Source organism: Balaenoptera physalus (genome assembly GCF_965194825.1).
Source record: "Balaenoptera physalus genome assembly, chromosome: 4".
Lineage (NCBI taxonomy): Eukaryota > Metazoa > Chordata > Mammalia > Artiodactyla > Balaenopteridae > Balaenoptera > Balaenoptera physalus.
Genome location: NC_138891.1, coordinates 71,940,995 through 71,959,884, shown reverse-complemented (window position 1 = coordinate 71,959,884; position 18,890 = coordinate 71,940,995).

Genomic DNA, 18,890 nt, shown 5'->3' with positions numbered 1-18,890 from the left:
CTGGGCTTCCAGTTGTCCCTCGGTCAGCTGGAGGGATGGCCTTAGTGGTGTCTAAGGAGCCTTTAGCTCCCAAGTGCTGCAGCTCTGTTCCATGGCTCTCAGGCTGGTGTGTAGGGAGATGTGATGGGATTGGAGGGGAGAAAGGGAGAATCTCTAGTTATACCTCTATTGAAGATTTCTTGGGAAATAAATAAACAAATGAAAATTTTATGACCAGGAAACTCAGATCTAAATCAATTTTAGTGACCATCTTATTAGAGGTTTTGATTTCACTCAAAATAGGTATTCCTTGACCGCCGCCCAAGACCAGACACACACCATACATAAGTGTGTGCATTATATACACGTTCTGATTTCTGCTTTCTTTCTTTCCTTTCTTCCTTTTTCCTTCTTCCCTCCCTCCCTCTTTCCCCTCCCCCTTCCTTCCTTGTTTAATTGCATGTGCCTTATTGCATACCATTTTTAAATATTTTGAAAATTGAATAAGTAAAAATATTACATTTTTAAAAGTGAAAAAAATGACATAAAGGAAGTAGACTGTGCGCCTTTGTGTTTTCAGTTCTGGAATCTTGTTCCTGCAACTCACAGCACAGGAAACTCTGCTGGCTATTAATCAAATAACGCCTTGACCTGGATCTGGAGGTGTTTTTGTAGTGCTGGCTCTGATGTTGATTGCTGTGTGACCTTGGGACAGTCCCTTCCCCTCTCTGGACCACAGCTGCCTCATTCAGAAAATGAAGGAGTTGGACTAGATAGTCTGTAAGGTACCTTCCAGACTTAAAGCTCTCCATATAGGTGTCTCTCACTTTATAAAACCCAACATCTGAAACAATTAATAAATAAAACCTACCCTCCCCAAGCACCTTTTTACTTATTACACAGGCCAATAAAGGTAAAATGGCTTGCATTATAAAAAATAATTTTAAAAAATAGCTGCTTCATTTTAGAAATAATTTGATTTACGTGTAGCGTTTCAAATTCTCTTATACCTGTAATTGATAAAAATTTATCTAGTTGGACATTTCAGAGATGGTCTTTATCCCTAGCAGCTGACCCTGCCACATCCATCAGACAAATTCCCAAGAAACATGCCTATAATGTTCAGCTGAAATCTCTAATGGGTGTGATCAAATCAGGTTTAATGTTCGCTTTGGTGAACAGTTACTTTGAAAGCCTATGTTGCTTTCTCATTACCATTTTATTTCTACCATTAGCCACATTTAAAAGTATAAATCACTACTAACGTCTTTCAGAATGAAGATTAACCCTCTCACCTCAGAGCTGATCCCCATCGCGAGTGAGGACATGGGGGGGCACCATGGAAAGAGGAGGGAGCATCGTGGTGTGACCTTGGGTAAGTTGCTTCCCTCTCTGGGCCTCAGTGTCCTCATAGGTAAATGCCAGCTTGGTCTAGGTCACTCTGCAGGGCCCTTTGCCACTGATGTGCAAAGATGTTGTCATAATCTCGGCAGTTGCTGGGCTGTTGTGTGTAAGAAATTTATCCGTTAAAGCATTTCTGATGGCTGTTCCCCTCAGTTTATGCTGGGGTGTGGTGGACCAACCGACAGCATCCTTCAGCTTTAGAAGAGAAAAATGGTTCCCCAGACCCAAGAAAACCACCGTAAAGGAGAGAAGTGGGGAGTCAGCAAAGGACTTCATGAACCACCCCCCTCTCCCTCAGCTCCCTCCCCGCTTCAAGTGCCTCCTGGTTGAATTGCCTTGAGACCCAGTTTTCCTGTTCAGTCCTCCAAAGCATAGGGACAAGTCTGTGAGTAGGTGACTCTCAGGATCCCTGGGAGCAGGCGCAAAGGCTCAACCTCCTTTAAGTGCTTTAGGGAGGGGCTCTCAAACTTTTTAAGACACAGAAGTCTTTTTAAAAAAATAAAATCTGAGGGCTTCCCTGATGGCGCAGTGGTTAAGAATCCGCCTGCCAATGCAGGGGACACGGGTTCGAGCCCTGGTCCGGGAAGATCCCACATGCCGTGGAGCAACTGGGCCCGTGTGCCACAACTACTGAGCCTGCACTCTAGAGCCCACGAGCCACAACTACTGAAGCCTACGCGCCTAGAGCATGTGCTCTGCAACAAAAGAAGCCGCCGCAATGACAAGCCTGCGCACCACAACGAAGAGTAGCTCCCGCTCGCCGCAACTAGAGAAAGCCCGCGCGCAGCAAGGAAGACCCGACGCAGCCAATACATACATACATACATATATACATAAATAAATAATTAAAATAATAATAATAATAAAAAATAAAATCTGAGGTGGAACCCAATATATAAAACAAATAAAAGTGGTGTTTCGTTGGTATAAACCTATTTTCTATGTTCAACTGTATGACAATTATCAACTCAACAAGAGGCTGTTTGTCTTGACTAACATAAAATCTTGAAATTGGAGAACGGGGTGCCAGTTCCTGTCTTATGAGCCTCTGCATTGGATAAATTTCCGTAATTTATTTTGTTACATCATGTCCGGGTTGCAAATGGGAAATTTTTCTGAGGGTGGCTTTGCCGTCAATTGACACTCCTCATGTATGTAGAGGTAGCAACTTTTATTCTAAAGTCAGCCCTAAAATGAGTTATAGATTTCCGTTAGTGGTCTCCGATGTGTTAATATAGTATAATTCCATGTACTAATATAGTATAGTTCTTTCTCTCATTAAAAATATTTCTAACTATATTATAAAAAGTATAGATTTGACTGTAATGCTTGTAAAACTTCTGAATTACTTAAGTGGAATGTCTTCGGACAGCAGACATGGAGAATTCTGGAGGCTTAAGGCATCCCTGCTGGGAGATGTGGGTGAAATATGTTCTCTGCCACACAGAGGCAGGGAAAAGGGCCCACGGTGACCGGCAAGGTGTTGATATGTAAAGCCATGTTTTAAAGCCAGATTCTCAAGACTCGCTGGATCTAGTTACCTCCCTCTTGTGGATTTTCTGTTCCCTTGGTGGAGTCTTTTCTAATGCTCCTGCCTCCCTCAGCAGGCTCCAGACCTCGCCTAGAAAGATGGTTGAAGCTACAGATTAGAGGAAGTCCAGCCCTTCCCTGAGACCATCATGGAGGTGAGAGTGGTACCACTCCAAGGAGAAGGCGAGTCCTATGTGGAATGCGGTTCCCTGGAACTGCCTTCCCCAGACCCCCATCTTGCTCCCTAGCTAGTCTTCTTCCAGTGCCAACTCTGGAGGTTCTGGACTTTAGTAATAAAGCCCATATTTCCTTGCCAAGTTGTATATGAGGCACTGGGGGACACGGAGATGAATAGGCTCAGGCCAGGCCCCCAGCAGCTAACAGTCAACAGAAATGTGAGCTCCTGGGCCGTTTCACCTGAAAGAGAAGCTGGGTTCGTGGTGTTCTTCAAATATTATTTTCAACATCGACTCAGCTTGTCTCAAAGATCTAATGGTACTAATTCATTTTTTAAGTCCCAGTAAGATCTATTTAAATGTTCCCATCCTTCTGCCCGACCCCACTCCCACCTCTGCAGTGTGAGAAAGCAGCTTCAGGACATCTGCTAATGATTGATGGCCCGGCTCTCTCTTTGTCTTTCTTGGCCTGTAGGTTTAGGTCCCAGATTGTTTCAAAATGGCCAGCACCAGTCAGCATGTGGTATCTCCGAAATCTTAGAGACAGCAAGCAGATCACACGCTCGTAACGTCATACAACTGAAGGAATTATGTAAAAAAAGAACAGTAGAATTCTCCAATATTTGTTAGTCAAGGCTGAAGACTTTACTTCTTGGGCAGTGAGGAATAGCATCCCAGGGAAAGCAATTTTGCAGAGGAAAAAAATAATAATAATAAGGAAAATAAGGAGTCATGTCATGCCTAAGCCTGTATACCATTTCTCCTCTTCCGGGGGTCTCCAACAGTGGAAGGGGCTGGGAGGCACACTTTCCGTGTCCTGGAACAGATATCCACTGCACAGCCCCACCGAAAATCAAACTGTCTCTTAGGAGAGGGGATGGGACTTAGCAAGTGATTCTCTATCTCTGAGCCCACAGACTTCTGGGATCAAGGTGTTAATGGTGGGGAAGATGAGAAGAGGCCTGTGAACAATTTTCAGCATCTCCGAGAGCTTGCCAGGAATGTCGCATTTGCCTGGATAAGGGTTGTAGTGTCCACAGGATGCCCCCTTCCTTTGCTCTTGGCCGTGTGGGTGCACCGGGGACTGCTTCCTGCAACCGGAGGCTCTGCTGGGCCAAACAGAATTGTGATGAATCACCTGGGCTTTGACGGGAAGACAGGTCTGGGGTCACGCCGTGCTCATCCACTTCCTGAGCGGATGACTTTGATGGAGCGGCTTGATCTCTCTGAACCCCAGTGTCCTTGCCTGTGAAATAAGGCCGATAATCACATCCACGTCACAGAGTTGTTAGGGGTGGTCCATAGTGTACCCTTGATTAAAGGCAGCTGTTATTGTTAGTAGCTTTAATTAATGAAAAATGAGAAATCCAATTATGATTTAACAAAAGTAACACATTGACAGGCAAAAATCTTTCCAAACTTGTAGCTCAGAGGGGTTTGACTCAAGTTTGAGATCCTTTACACCAGGCGACTGTAAGGTTCTTGACTTTCAGTGGGGCAGTGGCATGGACATGTGTATGTTTAAAATTTAATTGAAAGACTTTGATTTCTTTCCTTTGGGCTGACTATGCATATCTTCTGGTGTCATAAAACAAGCCCAGGACCATAGTGCAGGCCACATGCCCCGTGGTGACCTCTTTCTAAGCCACCCCTCTGTCCCCTGGATGGAAAACCATTGATTGAAAAGGGCAGAACAATACCCTCTGTCACGATGGCTGCAGATCACATTCAGTCAGGACAGCATTCTGTTGATTTGAAAGAAACACACACACACAGACACACACAAACACACGTCCCAGCTGGTGACATCAGTGACCTGAGGAGAGTGGGGGAGATTTGAGGACAGTTTACCTGGGAATGAAGGTTTCAATCATACTACCACCCAGTGGTGGGTAGAAGTAACTTAGATCGATGAAGCCTGTTCTAGGATTTTGCTTAATTCTCAATAATCTTACTGCTACTCTTTGTTCTTAGAGGTCTTTCTTGGCAATATGTAGAGACCCATGGTTTTTCTTCTTTAAAAAAAAATATTCTGAACTTAAAGTGCTCTAAGAAATAAAGACTAATTAAAAAAAAGTGTCTGAATTCCCTGGCAGTCCAGTGGTTAGGACTCTGCACTTTCACTACCAAGGGCCGGGATCAGTCCCTGGTCAGGTAACTAACATCTTGCAAGCCCGTGACTCGGCCAAAAAGAAAGTGTGTGTGTTTGTGTGTGTGTGTGTGTGTGCTCGCCTGCACATGCTGTGTTGAAAACAGTATCATGAAACATAAAATTTGGTTCCCAGCTTTTCATGTTAATGTTACATGACTTGAAGGCTAGAGCTTTGTACCTAATATTATGATTTCCCTGTCTATTGGGCCCACGTGGAAATTTCCTGCTGAATGCCAACCCTCCTCTCCTCTCTCCCAACACACAGCCCTCCCACCCACTCACTTTGCAGTGGATACTCTTTGGAAGATCTTTTAGGTTTTCTTTTTCATCACACAAGGACGTTGCCATGCGTAACAAGGTCTTTCTTCCTACAGTTGAAGACCTCAGCTTTATGACGAATGGCAGAAGTTCATTTTCTTTTCCTAAGACATTTGAAATGTAATAGTTCATTGAAGAGGGAGGGGGAAAACCCATTTAGTTTTCGTCTTGACTAAAATGAAAGGAATGGTGATTAACAATTCAAAGACAGAGCTTGTTAATTAAAATTAACTACCATTACCCAACTTGCCGTGCAGCTCACTGGGAATCATTTCTCTTCTGCTTGATTATGATGATGAAAACTTATCTTTTACTGGATAAAATGAAGACATCTTGATCGGAGAGAAAAATTGTTTCTTAAGACTGGCTGTAGAAGTGTTTGTTTTTATAGAATTTTTTAAAAAACACCTAAGTAATACATAAAAAGAAGTTATTCTCCAGACCTAACTTTGTATTAACATATGTTTAAATATGGGGAGAAATTTCTCGCATAATGTATCCAAACTTAATAAACCAAATGCATTTAGATTTCTACAGTTGGGGACCTTCAGGGTTGCAAATACCTGAATAGGTACACAATTTCTAAATAATTCTGATATTACTGAAGCCATACTCCAAATGCACTGTGCCTGTATCACATGATTTATTGGATATGGTGATTACCGTGTTCTAGAATTCTCCTCTCCCCAGTGGAGAAGAATTTATTCTTACACGATTACTGCTACGCAGTCATGTCGATCTGATTCTGTTACTAAGCATGACATCGCTTTTTAAGAAGAACCCCCAGAGAAATAAAGTGATTCTAAAAGAAGCAGAGGAGTGAGGGGAAATTGAACTATGAGCTTTAATCTCTGGAATAATTCCAACTCTGCAACAGGAGAGAGCAAGTCTACCCTGAGAAGCAAATTCCACTAGCTCAAGTGATGATGAGGACCCTCTCCAACAGGGAAGACATCTGCCCCTGTCGCACACTGATTTGCCCACCACTGGCCTTAGGACAACCTGTTAGTAAGAGAATGAAAGGTCCTTTTATGTTTTAACCTCACCGCCTCTGAAACTGCCCTTCAGAAACCCTACCTTTCTCGTTCTCTCTTTTCTTGGCAACACTCAAAGTCCTTTGTAAACATCCTCCCGGGAAGTCTCTGTAGATCTGTCTGATAAACTTTGAAAGGGAGAGAGTTTAAACTCCTGTCTGAGAACAGATTGGATGGAGAGCTTAAAAGATTATTCCCTTCAGATAGAAGTAGCCGAAATCACCAAGCTTGAAAAGGTGTCAAGGAGAAATAGAAATGACACAGCCCTGGTCTTTCTGTACAGAGCTTTTTTCTCTCCCCAGACCCAGTGTTCTTATGAGCCTTGTTGAGCAGGAGAAAGGCAAGCCCAGGCTCTTGATTCTAAATGCACAAAATTGGGAAAGCCAAGACAATGAAACATTAAGAGATGTGCTCAAAATTCTTTGGAGCTAACTAACGTATAAACTGCTCCAACCAAACAGAAATAGCCCATTGGGTCAGAAATGCAAACTGTTTTCCTTTTTAAAAGAATTTGTTGGCAACTCAAGTCTCATTTTTCAAATTCATTTATCTCCCTTTCTCCCCATCCCTCTTCCATCACAGGGCAACGGAAATGTATTTGTCTATCGAAAAGATGTTGATTTCCTCCCAAATTTAAGATTCCTAAGGAACCACATTGAAAGAAAGGATAGGGATCCTGATGGGTTTCAGGGTCAAGAGGACAGCTCTCTCACTTCCTCTTGTCCTCCTCTGGTTTCTTCCTGTTGGAATGTAGCTACTTGCATTCTATTCATGAATAGTGGAGTTTTCCATCCTGGAAGATATTGTCAGAGGGGAGATGATGGTTATTCCAAAGTGGAGGGGATTCCCACATGGGATGGAGGTGGGACCAGAAGACCCCAAAAACCCCTTTCAGTTCTAAGGCCCTGGGGACCAGTCCTTCAATCCTATCCCAGGGGACCACTTGTGGTTCAGAAGCATTTGGTGCAAGTCTCAAGAAATCAGACTTAGATATTTACCCCTCCTCCCACCCAGATGGCCCAGTAGCCGGTATGGAAGCTTTGTGGGAAGAGCAGTCCATTGTAAGTTTGCTGGGCCAGATTGTGGAGGATGCTGGACTCGATGCGGTTAAAACAAAGTAGACAAACAAACGAAAACTCTTCTCTTCTAGTGGTGTCTCTTCAGTGAGCCCATGACTCTGAGCTCCTAGGTTTTAGAAATATGTCTATTTTTGAAAATTAAGCTTTATTGAGGGATTCTTGACATAAAATAAACTCATATTAAGAGTGTACAATTTGGTTCATATCAGTACTATTTACAATAGCCAAGACATGGAAACAACTTAAATGTCCATCAACAGATGAATGGATAAAGAAGATGTGGTACATAAAAAAGAGTGAGATAATGCCATTTGCAGCAACATGAATGGACCTAGAGATTATCATACTAAGTGAAGTAAGTCAGACAGAGAAAGACAAATATCATATGATATCACTTATATGTGGCATCTAAAATGTGACACAAATGAACTTATCTATGAAACAGAAACAGACTCACAGACATAGAAAACAAACTTATGGTTACCAAAGGGGAAGGTGGGGGAGGGACAAATTAGAGATTTGGGATTAACAGATACACACTACTGTATATAAAATAGATAACCAACAAGGACCTACTGTATAGCACAGGGAACTACACTTAATATCTTATAATAACCTATAATGGAAAAGAATATGAAAAAGAACATATATATATGTTTCCTATCATATAATCACTTTGCTATACACTTGAAACTAACACGACATTGTAAATTAACTATACTTCAATTTAAAAAATGCATGTAAAAAAGTGTACAGTTTGGTAAGCTCTGACACATGTGTACACTCAGGAAACCATCACCACAATCAAGATAGTGAGTATATCCATCACCCTCAAAAGTTTCCCCTTCTCCCTTTGTGATCGCTCTCTGTCCTCTCCAGCACCCTCTCTGCCCTTCTCCCCCAGTCTCTAGGCAGCTATTGATTTGCCTATGTCACTATAGTTTGCATTTTGTAGAATTTTATATAAGTGGAATCATAGAGGACATACTCTTCTTTTTCTGACTTCTCTCACTCAGCATAACTATTCTGAGATTCATCCATGTTGTTGCATAGGTCAACAAGTTTTCCCATTTTCTTGCTGAGTCTATTGTATGGATATACTACAATTTGTTTATCCATTCACCTATCGATAGACATTTGTATTGTTTTCAGTTTTTGGTTATTACAAATAAAGCTGCCTTGAATATTTATGGATAAGTCTTTGTAAGGACATATGCTTTCCTGTCTCAGTAAATACCTAGAAGTGGAATGGCTGCATCATATGTTAGGCATAGGTTTAAGTTTTTAAAAAGCTGTTTTCCAAAGTGGTTGTACCATTTTACATTCTCTCCAGTGGTGTGTGAGAGTTCTGGTTACTCCACATCCTTTCCAACACCTAACACAGTCAGCCTTTTTAGTTTTTGACTGGTTTTAGAGGGTGTGTCATGGGGGCATATCTCATTGTGATATTAATTGGCATTTCCCTGATGACTAAGAATGTACATCTTTTCATGTGCTTGTTTGCCATCCATATTCTTTTTGGATGAAGAGTCTAACTCTTTTGCCCATTTTGTAATTGGTTTTTTTGTTCTTATTATTGAGTTTTGAAAGTTCTTTATATAATCTGGATACAGTTCTTATCAAATCTGTGATTTGCAAATATTTTCTCCAAATTCTTTTTTCTCTTTTTCACCAGTGTTTTTCTTTTTTAATTTCTCAAAACAATGTCTTTTGAAGAGACATTCTGAATTTCGGTGAAGTCTAATTTATTAATTTTTTGCAATGTACTACACTTTTTTGTGTTGTATCTAAGAAATCTTTGCCTAACCCTGGGTCACAAGGATTTTCTCCTATATTTCTTCTGGAAGTTTTATAGTTTTAGGTTTTATATTTAGACTAAGATCTGCTTTGGGTTCTTTCTTCAATGTGACGTGAAGTATAGATCAAAGGTCTTTTTTTGTTGGTTTTTTGCATTGTTCATCCAACTGTTCCAGCACAATTTGTTGAATAGATCAACATTTCCTCATTAAATTGTTTTCGCCTGTCTGTCAAAAATCAGTTGACTATATATGTGGGGTCTATTTCTGGATTCTCTGTTCCATTGACCTATTTGCTCATTGCTACACAAATATCATATTGTCTTTTTTTTTTTTTTTTAAGGAATTCTTTTGGGAGAAGGTGATTTTTTTTTTTTAATTATTAGCACCTTTAATTATTATTTATTTATTTATTTGGCTGTGTTGGGTCTTCGTTTCTGTGCGAGGGCTTTCTCTAGTTGTGGCAAGCGGGGGCCACTCTTCATTGCGGTGCGCGGGCCTCTCACTATCGTGGCCTCTCTTGTTGCGAAGCACAGGCTCCAGACACGCAGGCTCAGTAGTTGTGGCTCACGGGCCTAGTTGCTCCGTGGCATGTGGGATCTTCCCAGACCAGGGCTCGAACCCGTGTCCCCTGCATTGGCAGGCAGATTCTCAACCACTGCGCCACCAGGGAAGCCCCATATTGTCTTGATTACTGTAGCGTTCAAATAAGTCTTGAAATCAGATACTGTAATCCTCCAACTTTGTTCTTTTTCAAAAGTGTTTGGCTAATTCTAGTTCCTTTGCATCTCCAAACTGGACATAAATAGCCTACTGTGGGACACATAGAAGCGAATCTAAACTTCTTTAAACCACACTTGTTATCAGTTCCTTAGGAAAGAGGATTCAGAGATAGATACCAGCACTCACTAATTATACCTTTATTTAGAAGTATAGTATATATGTATCTTGAAAGATAAGTGTTTAAGTGACTTGAAAGAAAAGAAGAGAGGGAGGAGGAAAGACAAGCTTCATGGAAGAGATGAAATTTAATGATATAATTTTGATAAGTAGGGTGTAGATAACCTGAGTTAGCACCTAGAGAGAATAATATAAAGTGCGGTCATCACAAGGTCCAATTAGATTGTAAGAAAAGGTGCATGAAGAAAGTGGCTTGTCTTCATATTGTAGAGGATCTTGAAATGGAAGTTGAAGAGTTTGTGCTTAGTTCTCTAGGCAATGAAGAGCCATGAAGATTTTTTTCCTGAGAGAGCGTTTTTTAGAGGGAGAGGGTTGTTATGGCAGTTGAGCCTACCGCACTAACTGAAGCATTTCATGCTCACGTCCTTATACAGATCCACTCACATCTCACCTGCTTGCTACCAGAGTCAGGAGGAGGAGGGAGGGAGGGCTAGGACTTGTGGGAGAGGTTGATTGGCAGCAGGGCTTTAATTTCAATGGAATGTTTTCATGGGCATCGCCTTTCCCTTCCTGGATCGGGGGATGAGTGGAGTTTCCTTGGGAGTGTTTTTCTTGGGTACATTCATTGGGTTTCAACTAAAACCACAGGATATTGGTATGGCTCTTCACAGTTTAGGTTGAATTGCAGTCCACCCCCAAAACTTCCTTGAGGTTATATTTTATCCAACCCTTCTCACTGTTCAAATGCCTACCAAACAGATTTATAGAGTGCCGAAGCTGGAAAGGGCCTCCGAGAACATCTGAACCATCCTTATCCTCTTACTCCCTCTGTTCTGTGAAGAAATGAAAGTGAGACAGTAACTCAATTCCAATAACACGAATCTGATCACACTGTTTACCTCTATAAAACCCTTCAGTGCAGCCTAAGATCTTTAGCTAGGGTGACCCGACATCCTGATTTGCCCAGAATGGTCCTAGTTCTTGCTTGTTGCCCTGGTGCAGTTATTCATAGTGACCCCTTTCACTCCCCAAAGTGAACCAGTTTGAATGATAAATTAAGTGGTCCTCCTAAGTAATGCTTTCCAACATACAGACGCTGATGTGGAGACAGGCACGGTGGTGGGGGGAGTCTCAGAGTTACTGTGGAGGTTTTGTACACCCGTCATGTTTATACAGTCTCTCAATCAGCAGAGAGATGAGTAAGACTATTACATTTTAAGGGTCCAAGAAGAATGTTGAAGTTTAGTATGGGAATCGCTTGAAAGTATTGAGACACATGACCTACAGGATCCAGCCCTCCTTGCCCAGCCTCCAGCCTCCCCTGCTCATCTCCTAGTGCTCTGCTTCCCTCCTGTGGTCCAGCTCCGGGGAGGGACGATTCGTGGGTGTCATGACTCTTCCATGCTGGTTCAGGGCTCTGTGCTTTTGAACATGTTTTCCCTCTGCTGGAAGATATCTGCCACCAGCCCTTGCCCCTGCCCCTCTTGTCCAACTGATGAAATCCCACCTTTCCTGCAATGCTCAGAACCTCCACACCCCTGTCTCCCCAGCCCCCCACAGGGCAGAGCCAAACTCTCTCTTCTGAGCCTTCCCGTGCCCTGCATTCTCTTCTGTCCTGGTGGCCCTTATCACTCACTCTGTGTTGGCTGTATTTGTTTACGTGCTTGTCTCTCTCCTGGACCGTGAGCAACTTGAGGGCATGGTGACTGGCACAGGGAGGGGACACAGGCAGTATCTGTCAAGCTCATTCATTCAATACATATTTATTGAGCATTAACCTTATTCCAAGCACTACTTTGCATGGGATCCACTAGTGCACAAACGACGTCCCCATCCCCGGCACTCCAGCCCCGTCTGGGAATGGGTGTGGTGCGAAGGGAGCGTGGGGGCTGACCTGTGCATCGTGCATGTGTCTGTGCGCGCATGCGTCTCTGTGGCTCAAGGAGGTTTCCTGGAACCTTGGGCTCTTCTCAGGAAGCCAAAACACTTCAGGACAAGTCAGTCTTTTTCCATGCAGCTTCTTTATGAATTAAGCAGCGTTAAGTCTCTGATCTATTTTAAAACAGAGAAAGGGAAGTCTGTAGAGACAGAAATAACTTTCTCAAGGTCACTGAGTTATATGGTTGGTCCCCAGGGAGAGAAGCCTTGTGCCTTGGACCTGGCTTAGCCCAGGGTGAGGGGTGACGGTGGGCATGGCCTGCCAGTTCCCCTGGGAGGTAGAGGCTCCCTAGGCCGGCCGGGCCAGCGTCTGTGAGGCAGGCTGTGGGGGTGCCTGTCTCCAGGCAGGAGCCTATCCCAAGAGCTGGTCCAAGGCCACAGAGGCTGAGCAGAAGCCCGTGTGCTGTTTCTGCTGAGGAGGGCTCCATTCTCAGTGGTTTATGTGTACCATTCCTGGAGTCGGGGAAAGACTTAGAGCTGGGGCTGAAGTACACACCAGGACCCAAGGATCTTGGCAAATGATAACACAAACCACTGAAGCAAAAGAAGACAGAGAGGGAGAGGGGTGTGGGGCAGGAGGAGCGAGGAAAGTGAGAGAGATTGAGATACGGAGATTCTCAGGCTGTGGCAAGGGACCAGAGTCTAACTTTTTGCTCTCAGAATAAATCACTCTCATTCTCGCTCCCTCTCCCTCTCTCTGTCTCTCTCTCTCCACACCCACCACCCCACTCTCATCCCAATTCATTTCTTTCTGAAACAGCCCTCCTCACCACAACTCAGAGATTTTTTTTTCTTCTTTCATTCGGAAGTTGCAGCAACTTTGGGCAGCCCTGGGTCCCTGGTTCAACACTCCCCCTTCCTGCCTTCACCACCTCCTTACTTACATGCAGAAACACTCGTCAGGAGCAAGAAAAATGAGATGGGACTCTCACAGGACAGAAGGAAAGGTGACGGCTCCCCTCATGGAGATGTCAGTCTCCAGGTGGGGTGGGACCCAGGCCCGCCACTTGGTCCATGGAGCGGGGTGAGGGGCTCGCCCTGGCTCCCCTGAGGTAGGTGTCCTCCGGCTCTGAGTCTCAATCAGATTCCACAACGGCCCCTCCCAGCTCAAAGAAATAGAAGCCACAGGGAGGGGAGAGCAGGTGACTTGGAGGTGGCAGAGAAATGCCAGCTGCTGTCAGGTAACCTGAACCCCGAAACCTAGTTACTCAGCTACCGTCAGGCCTCACCAGGGGCCTCGCTCCATCGGAGGTCCCTCCCCCAGCGCAACTTCCTAACTCAGCTTTACCCTTCTGCTGGGGGGCCAGTGCCCTCTCCTTGAGGCTTGTCACGCCCACACTCGCCCTTCCACTTATTGGGGTCACTTGCCTCCTCTCTGGGCCCATCAACAAACCCAAATATCCTCAAGCGTAAGGAGGCCAAAGGGCCTGAAATGGTTGTAACGCAAGAGGGAAAAAGAACTGGGGAGGGAGGAGTGTGGGAGGAGGAGGGAGTGGCCGTTTCATTTTGAAAGGCTGAGCCTGAAGTGTAGCAGGACCCCGTTAACAGGAGCTCCCCTCACCCTCCAGGGAATCTGGCGAGAATCCAGGAAACGGATGGCTGCTGCCGCGTGGCCCACGCACAGGGTGGCAGGGCCCTCCCTGGAGCTCAGGAGCCCAGCATCAGGTTCCTGGGACCAGCCTGACTGCGCAGGACAGCCCAGTCTCCCTGCCTTCTCTTCTTCCCTTTCCACTTGGAAGTTCACCCCAGAGTGGAGCTGGGAGAGAGAGGGGTACCTGATGTAGTACCCACTACACAGCAAGGTGCTAAACGTAGCTGTTGAATGAATGAATGAAACATGAACCAAACAGAAAGGAGTAGAGGGAAACAAACGAGGCAGAAATAGGAGTGGGTAGAGATTCGGGACGAGGGTGGAGAAAAGAGCAATTGAAAGGGGCTCTGTGTCTGGGGGCAGATAATGTAGACTTGCAACTCATGGAACACAGCCATCTAACTGCACCATCTGGCATAAATACTTCCACAGTTCACACTGTCCACATATACTGACCCTCATTCGGGGGGCAGGCCTACTGGGAGGACTCCTGGGACAATATGATCCAATGTTCCCATTTTACAGATAAAGAAACTGGAGTTAAATGAGGGCAAGTGACATTGCCGAGGTCACTGTGAGTTGGGGCAGGGCCCGTCTCCAGGTCAGGTTCTGGCTCCACCTGGCCCCCTCCAGGGGATTTAAAGAGGCAGCTTTCATGGACAAGGATTGATTGATGGCTGTGACTCATTAGCACATGAAACCGGTCAGACCTGGCCTTTCTCTGCCCTCCCTCTGGAAACCACACCCAGCTCCGGGACTTCTTCTAACCTCTTCACTTCTCCCTCTGCTCTCAACTGCCAAACTGGCTGGCATCCCAGCCTTTCAAAAAAGAAGCGTTCATTTTGTTTGAATCACCTTAGGGGCCCCCCTTTTGAAAATATTTTATTTATACCTAAGTTCTCCAGAGATGGAGAGACTAGTGTCTCATTCATCTGTCTCTCCATAGTGACACAGTGCGCGCACATAGTAGGTGCTCAGTAAGAGTTTAATGTTGGGAGGAAATACGAAAATTGGAGACCAGAACTCGAGGCAGCCTGGGGAGCCACAAGTTTTACGAGCTTTGTTGGTGGATTTTCTTAGAAAAGCCCTGGACCCCATGGTCTGGCAAGGAGAAGTGCCTTTATGTGCCTGTTAGACAAGGAAAAAGTACTATTAGACCTTCATTTATACTCAAATACATGCAAAGAACAGAAGTAGGCTCTCAAACCAAATTAGAATCAAGCCAAATCAAGTTGATAGACAAGATTTAGGGGACTCCAGCTGCAGCAGGCTTGTGAACCCCTGGCCTTTTAATATTACTTTCCAGGGATGTAAGCGCAAACTTCCTTCAATAGCAATTTGTGACTCAATTCACATCCAGTCTATTTCTGGAGTTAATATCTCACATCCATAGTCAAGAGCAGTTGTATGGACATGTGGGCATCATGTGAATTTTGGTTTTGATGGCTCTTTTGGAGTGGGGTCTGCAAAAATTACATATTCAGCTACTTAAATGTTTCAACCAAGGGGAAAAAGAAAAACGAGGAATGGCCTTCAACTGTCCTTCAAAGATGGCAGCTCAGTTGTTCTTATAAGGTCAAAACCAAAGTCAAGGAAGATTTTAGGGATTTCCAGCCTGGACTTGTTATAGCTCATAGAGTTTCTTGTAATTTCAAGTGATGTCATAGGTGGCTCAAAACACAATTAAATTTACTTTCACTTAAATGTTTATATACACACACATCCCATGTGATTACGTACATTATCCTGATGATGTATGTTTGCCATGTATCACTTTTGCTAGCAGTTGGCTTGTGGGATGAGAACTACCAAGAAATCAAGCAATAAGTAGGCAACTCATATCCAAATGTTGCAGGTCACTGAAATTGCCTTTAAAAGAAAAAAAAAAACTTCACAAAATAAAAACTATCAAATAAGAAAAAAATAGAGAACACTTTTGTACAGAGAGAAAAATTACTATTAAAGGGGAATAATAAATGGAAACAAAAGCCTGAAAGCTTTCAATGTTTTTACAACTGTTCATAGTGTTTAAGGATATTCTGGGAAATAAAATTACATGACTTTCATTACTTGCGTAAGTCACTGGTGCAAGTGAGGTGAAGTGGACCAAGTAGGACCTGGGTTTTAACTGTGTTATATGAGGGCAGTGGGAGCTATGGAAGCTTTGGGGGGGAGAAGGGAGAAGGGGGAGCTGTGTTTTAGCAGAAACATCAGTAGTCCGGTGGCGAGAGATTGGTGGAGATAGAGCAAAGGCAAAAAGCACAATTCTGAGGATGTAGCAATAACTGGTGTGCAAAATATTGAAGACAGTTGAGCTGGGGTAGATGTCGGGATAGATGTGGTGGTTTGAGAGGGAACTGTCTAAGTTCCTGGTGGATGATGATGGCAGGTAGGTGTGAGGGGAAGGGAGAAATGAAAGATAGCCCTGAGCCTGGCTATCTGGGAAGACGATTATCATTAGACCCTCCAATGCTGCTCTGGCCAGGATGGCAGCCACTGGCCACAGGTGTCTACTGAGCACTCGATATGTGGCTGGTCTGAATTGAGAATTGCTGTCAGTATAACACAGACACCTATGTCAAAGACTTAGTTCCCCAAAATAGAATGTAAAATATCCCATTAATAATTTTACACATGGATTACATGTTGAAGTAATATTTTGGATATATTGGGTTAAATAAAATATTAAAATTAATATTAATGTTTCTTTGTACTTTTAAAAAGTGTGGCTACTAGAACATTTTAAATCGCACACGTGGCTCACATTTGATCTCTATGGGGCACCGCTGCTCCAGTGGTTTCCCATTGCTCTTAGGGTCGGACCCAAATTCCTCACTGAGACCATCAAAGCCCCATGTGACCTGCCAGCCTTTCTGAGGCTGAGTGAGGGCCCCACTCCCCTTGGTCAGCATGTTTCAGGCACGCTGGCCTTGCTGTTCCCCCGGCACGCCGTTGCTCTTTCCTGCTGCTGGACTTTCTCCCACCGTGTCCCTGCCTGTCATGTTCTCTCCTGAGATCTTGACTTGCTGGATCCTTCCACCCTTCACAGTCTTCTCCAGAGGACTCCTCCCTCCCCCACCAGCATGCTAGCTCATGCCCTATTTTACGTTCCTCAGAAGACTTCATCAGTTTAGAAATTACCTTGTTAATTTCTTTGTTTAATGTTTTATTGTCTCTCTCCTCCTGGCTACGACTTAAGTCCTGAGAAATCAGGGACCCCCATCTGCCTTATTCTCCTTTGTATCTCCAGGCTTGGCACATAATGGGTATACAATAAATATTCGATAAATGAATGAATGGAGAAATACAGAACCGTGGAGAAGGGCTCCTGGCTAGACCGGGGTGGGGTGTTGGGATGACGGCTTTCAGCACTTTTCCTCCAATATGGTCCATACACCATGGCTCTCTCTAGACTGTGACCTCCTGAAGGCCTTCATGTCTGTTCATCACTGCATCCCCAGGGTTCCCAGTCCACCACTGTGTGCAAGGTGAAAGCTCAGAGGATTATCTATGGAATGAACACATGGATACAGAACCAAAGCTCGCGCCATAGACCCCACTTCTTCCTGCAGGAAACGAAGGAATTGCATCCGTTTTCTCTGAATTAGCTTCTACCTCGAATATTTCAAGTGCTTTGCAAACTGGGAGAAGTTTTTAGTAATTGTATTCATGAAACAGCAGCAAATGACACTGGTCCTCTTTGTGGCCCCGGGTACCACAGTCAGCCATTTACAAACCTTGCCCAGGCTGGCCAGAGGTGACATTTTCGGACCTGTAAAATCAGGCTGGGCTTTTTGTTTTACTGGCCTTCCTGGCTTCAGGAGTCACCTCCTCAGTGAGGCCTTCCCTGATCATCCATCCCAAATTAGACCCCCAGCCACACTTCTGTCCCTTTTATCACAGCACCGGATTTTAGTTTCTTCATAGTATTTACCATGAGCTGACGTTCTTTCCTTTATTTATTTAATTTCTTTTTTTTAACTGTCTTCTCCGTAGTGGGATATATGCTCACTGAGAGCTGTGGCCTGCCTGTCTTTTTCACTGAAGAAACTCTGGTGCCTAGAAGAGCGCCTGGCACGAAGTAGGTGCTACACGAATCCCTGGTGAATGACTAGCCAGCTGCAATGGAGAGCTATTCTGTGGGCCTGTGACCCACTGGTGCCGGATGCCCCTGGCTTTCGGTATCGCATCCTGAGCTGCAGGTGACCTCAACAAACTGTCTCTTCTAAAGAAACCCCTCAGGTAATACATGCTCATTTTGATCTACCACAAAACTGGGATGCAAACACCAGCAGTCACAGACAGGAAAGAAAAGCCCAAACTACATCTGGAAATTCAGAAACTGCTTCGTGGCTCTGGGACATTTTGCTTACAGAGACTGTATTGATCTTGTTGCAAATAGCCGCCCTGTATTGGCAGCTGTTCTGGTGTGGCCACCCCCATGGCTGGTGCTTTGGAACACCTTGTTACACCCTTAGGTGCTTTTACCCACTGGTTTCTCTGGGTCATGGTGTGACTCCTTCACCTATTGAAGAATGACTCTCAAACCAGCCACACAAATATGATCTTCAAAATTGGATACTTTTCTTACTTCTTAAAGTTTAGGATTTATTTTCCCATTCTCTCTCTATAATTTTTGGTTCTGAAAAGTTCCTGGCAATTCATTTGTGCTGAGAATCATTAAGCTTTTTTTTTTTTTTTTGTTCCACCCAGTTTGTTTATTTTTTTATTGAGGTATAGTTGATTTACATTATTGTCTTAGTTTCAAGTGTACAGCAAAGTGATTCTGTTATACATATATATTTATGTATATATCTATATTCTTTTTTTTTTTTTGATTCTTTTCCATTGAGAATCATTAAGCTTTCTGTGTAAAAATAAAACTTGGCTTCGATTGCATTAATTCTTCTGCCGCTCGGTAGACAGGAGGATGGAAGGGACCTGCGCTTCTTGTGCCCTGAGAGGTTCAGTTACGCATCCAAGGCAGCAAAGC